The sequence below is a fragment of the Triticum dicoccoides genome, chromosome 1A (assembly GCF_002162155.2).
Source record: "Triticum dicoccoides isolate Atlit2015 ecotype Zavitan chromosome 1A, WEW_v2.0, whole genome shotgun sequence".
NCBI classification, from domain to species: domain Eukaryota; kingdom Viridiplantae; phylum Streptophyta; class Magnoliopsida; order Poales; family Poaceae; genus Triticum; species Triticum dicoccoides.
This window is the reverse complement of record NC_041380.1, coordinates 42,444,443-42,449,795: the sequence shown is the minus strand read 5'-3', so window position 1 is coordinate 42,449,795 and position 5,353 is coordinate 42,444,443.

Sequence of the window (5,353 nt, the reverse complement as noted above, 5' to 3'; positions counted from 1 at the left end):
GGTTGAAAGGTGCGCCCGAAATGTGGATTGGGTTGCACGACCAATGTCAGAATGGTGATTCAATTAGCGAAGGACTTAGAATGAACTATCGATCATTAACTTCAAAGCAATAGGGTTGCTAGAAGTGCATAATCCAAACAACACCGTTCACTTGTGGGTACCCCGGTTGGAATCAACACGAGGACCAAGAAAGAATGGTGATGGTGAGAAGTATCATTATAGCAAGAATTCTTAAGAGGTGGAGCAATCCTCACAACATTCTTAACATCAAAGATGGTAATACTCCGCGGTAGAATATAACATAAGTTGGATAGCTAGGAACTCAAGGTACAACACAATACAGGAACAAGTTTTGTGTTGGAGGGAAAGCAATAATGTTGTCGCTGATAACACCAATCATCGAGGGCAAGGATGGTATTTCTCATCATGATTTCAATAGATCTCTTGGAAGAGCTCAGAATGTTGATGATATACACGACACATTTGTCGCGAGAGTTCATGAAGATGTAATCGATCGGTGATGACATCAAGTCAAAAGAATGATGAAGCTAGAGGTTATTGGAACCATAGGTACGACACAAACTTGAAATCTAGCTTGTTGTTCAAGGCGAAATGATATGACGAGGAAGATCGACGTAAGCTTAGCTATCGTCGCAAATTGGTGCTCCGAGAATAAGGACCAGGTAGCACAGTTAGAATCATCACGACAATGATGTAGCCAAACAGGCTAGGAATGGCGTGATCGGGTACAAACTCATACTTATAGAAGCTTACTGAGGAGTTGTTGAACCGTAGAGCGGACTCGGTTCAGTTATCGGTGTCTTTGAGTGTTTAATAACTCAGAGCCCGTGAAAAATTGGAATCAGTGGTAAGGTAGCACTTGATGAAGAACTCATAAGAAGTTATGCAGTACCATGATAATCTCGAGATACCAGGGGGGTAATACTCAACACAAGATCAAAGTAAAGGTCGGACTGGTGTATTGATCCATAGAAGACAATTGTTTTAACTTGTCCGAGAAATGGAATCAAAGAAGAACAATCATGGTCTGAACCACGGTTGCAAGGGATCAATTCACAGATACCATATGTTAGCTATCAAGGAAATAGTTATTATTACAAGAAGCTTCCATGATAGGATATACATCGCGTCCATGGGCATGAACACAAAGTTCAAGGTCGACTCCCACTTCTCCAATGCATAACCTTTCATTCACTTCTCACGTTCGATGATGTTGCAGTGTTGAAATTTTATCTGGTGAAGCACCAGAAGAGTATGACTCGTGAAAACTTTCGGGTTCACACGGTTTAGAGAAGGCATATGTTCAACCCATAGGGGCTTCTTAGAAACATATACCACGAGTTTCAAGAGTAAATAACACAAGCCCGAAAGCAGAGCATGGTTGACCAAGCAGAGGATACAACTTAACAAAGGCATTATGTATCAGGGGAAGAACTCACAAGGTGATCAAATGTGAAGGACACTGTCAGATAACAATCCAACAAAGGACTTGATGGTCCACAAAGGATCTGATATGAGTATCGGTACTCAACTAGAGGAAGAAGAATGCAAGGAGATCAGATTATAGAAACAATTGACTAACTCAATTGTCAAATGCAAAGGAATTATGATTTCCAAATCAAGGGATCAGAAGCAATGCTCTGATTAGGGATGGATAAGTTGAATAGCCTTAGGGTACAATCAACGACAATTGGATTGGTCGAGAACCAATTCCAGTTAAAAGAATGGAAGCTCAGCCGGAAAGGTAATTTATAAGGATCAATGATGATTGCGTGTATTCACATCATATTGAGTCAACAGACTCAAAATGATAATGACAAGGAATGTCAATAAGATTTCTATACTTATGGAATTAATCATAATGAAAGCAAACAAGAAATTCCAGAGCAATAGGTTGCTGAGGATTTTCGGAATATCGGGTGGTATTTCGAAGACTTTTGTGTAACACATGAACAATTGGGGGATGAGCGGATACTCGATAAGTGCGAGAATTAACCGTAGGGGTATTCAAGTGACAAAGAACAGCAAGGCAGTAAGCTCAAGGGATTATTGAAACAACGACGAGTTTTTCAGGGTATCTTGTAATAACAAGACCACTGGGGATGAATGTAAGAATAACAAATGCAAGTAGTTATCCATAAGGGTTTGCGGTGGAAGGTGAATTGCAAACGCGATGAACACAAGTTCTTGGGTTAACAGTGGAGAGTATCTTCAGGGTCTTCTGGTGCAGCAGACGATCATTAGTAATAAGGGGCTCTCCGGGTGAAAGTGATAACGAGATCCTAATGTTGGACTTAGTAAACTTCATTTAACCCGAATAGAGGAGAGATCAGAGTCCCCGAGTATAACGAGGAGTAAAAGATCCTAATACCTCCCGATGGCGACGTGGGCCCATGGGCCACACAGCCATGTTAGTAAAAGTTTTGCAACGACTAGACTCGACTTCGGCCAAGGAGTTGGAAAGGGGGATTCCTACAGGCAGTCGGCTCTGATACCAACTTGTGACGCCCCCGATTCAATCGTACACTAATCATGCACGCAAATGTGTACGATCAAGATCAGGGACTCACGGGAAGATATCACAACACAACTCTACAAATAAAATAAGTCATACAAGCATCATAATACAAGCCAGGGGCCTCGAGGGCTCGAATACAAGTGCTCGATCATAGACGAGTCAGCGGAAGCAGCAATATCTTAGTACAGACATAAGTTAAACAAGTTTGCCTTAAGAAGGCTAGCACAAACTGGGATACAGATCGAAAGAGGCGCAGGCCTCCTGCCTGGGATCCTCCTAAACTAATCCAGGTCGTCGTCAGCGGGCAGCACGTAGTAGTAGGCACCTCCGGTGTAGTAGGGGTCGTCGTCGACGGTGGCGTCTGGCTCCTGGACTCCAGCATCTGGTTGCGACAACCAGAAAGAAAGGAAAGGGGGAAAAGGGGGGGAGAAAGCAACCGTGAGTACTCATCCAAAGTACTCGCAAGCAAGGAACTACACTACATATGCATGGGTATATGTGTAAAGGGCCATATCAGTGGACTGAACTGCAGAATGCCAGAATAAGGGGGGATAGCTAGTCTTATCGAAGACTACGCTTCTGGTCACCTTCATCTTGCAACAGGCAGAAGAGGGTAGGTCGAAGTCCTCCAAGTAGCATCGCATAGCATATCCTACCCGGCGATCCTCCCCTCGTATCCCTGAGGGAGAGCGACCACCGGTTGTATCTGGCACTTGGAAGGGTGTGTTTTATTAAGAATCCGGTTCTAGTTGTCATAAGGTGAAGGTACAACTCCAAGTCGTCCTGTTACCGAAGATCACGGCTATTCGAATAGATTAACTTCCCTGCAGGGGTGCACCACATAACCCAACACGCTCGATCCCATTTGGCCGGACACACTTTCCTGGGTCATGCCCGGCCTCGGAAGATCAACACGTCGCAGCCCCACCTAGGCTCAACAGAGAGGCCAGCACGCCGGTCTAAACCTAAGCGCACAGGGGTCTGGGCCCATCGCCCATAGCACACCTGCACGTTGCGTACGCGGCCGAAAGCAGACCTAGCCTAGTGGCGTTCCAGTCCAATTCGGCGCGCGCCGCTCCGTCGCTGACGTCTGAAGTGCTTCGGCTGATACCACGACGTCGGGATACCCATAACTACTCCCACGTAGATTGTTAGTGCGTATAGGCTCGTAGCCAGACTCAGATCAAATACCAAGATCTCGTTAAGCGTGTTAAGTATCCGCGAACGCCGAACAGGGCCAGGCCCACCTGTCTCCTAGGTGGTCTCAACCTGCCCTGCCGCTCCGCCACAAAGTAACAGTCGGGGGCCGTCGGGAACCCAGGCCCACCTCTACCGGGATGGAGCCACCTGTCCTTTCAGCCCCCTCGTCAGAATCACTTGCGGGTACTCAATGAGCTGACCCGACTTTACTCACCATCTGTATAGTATGTATGTATGTATAGTATATACCCGTGATCACCTCCCAAGTGATCACGGCCCGATAGTATAGCAAGGCAGACTGACAAGAATGTAGGGCCAATGATGATAAACTAGCATCCTATACTAAGCATTTAGGATTGCAGGTAAGGTATCAAAAGATGTAGCGACAATGTCAGGCTATGCATCAGAATAGGATTAACGAAAGCAGTAACATGCTACACTAATCTAATGCAAGCAGTATAGAGTAGAATAGGCGATATCTGGTGATCAAGGGGGGGGCTTGCCTGGTTGCTCTGGCAAGAGAGAGGGGTCGTCAACTCCGTAGTCGAACTGGTCAGCAGCAGCGTCGGTCTCGTAGTCTACCGGAGAGAAGAGGGGGGAAGACATAATGAATACAGAGCAAACAAAGCATCACAAAATATAACAAGGCAATACGCGGTGTTCGGTGTGCCCTAACGCGGTAGTAGGTGATACCGGTGAAGGGGGGAAAACATCCGGGAAAGTATTCCCGGGGTTCCGTGTTTTCGGGCAGAGGAGCCGGAGGGGGGGAAATTGCGAGTTCGATAGGTTAGGGGGGTGTGGCGGACGAACGGACCGCGTATCCGGATTCGTCCCGTCGTTCTGAGCAACTTTCATGTTGAAATTATTTTAATCCGAGTTACGGATTAAAAGATATGATTTTTTAAAGATTTTATTAATTTCTGGATTTAATCAATTAATTATTTAATACGAAAAATGGAATTATGACGTCAGCATGATGCCATGCTGACGTCAGCAGTCAACAGGGTTGACTAGGTCAATCTGACGTGTGGGTCCCACATGTCATACTCTGCTTATACTAATTAGGATTTAACTAATCTAATTATAGTTTAATTAACTATCAATAGTTAATTAGGTTAATTAGATTAATTAATCAGGATTAATTAAATTAATTATTTACTTAATTAATTATTTAAATAAATAAATAATTTTATTCATTTTTATTTTTATTAATTATATTTACTTAATTTCCCTTTTCCTTTTTCTTTTTTTTAAACGTTCTGGGGGGTGGGGCCCCCATGTCATAGGCAGGGGCCGGTCCAGTCAGCCTGGCTGACCGAGTCAACAGACCGGCCGGGCCCCTAGGGCCCACGGTTCAGTGACCCAGGGGGTGGCCCCGTGTCGGCCACGTCGGCAGCCGGCGTTGGGGGCTCCGGTGGGCGTCCGCGGCGGAGGGGGCGCCGGACTTCGCCGGAATCGTTGCCCGGCGGCCAAAAGGGGCCGCGGGTGGGTCGTTCGAATGGGGAGAGGACGCCGCGTCCATTGGTGGCAAGGCCACGGCCGGACTCGGCCGGAAACGGCGCCGGCGAGCGGCGGAGGCGGCGGGGTGGTTCGGGTCTTCGTCGACAGCGCGCT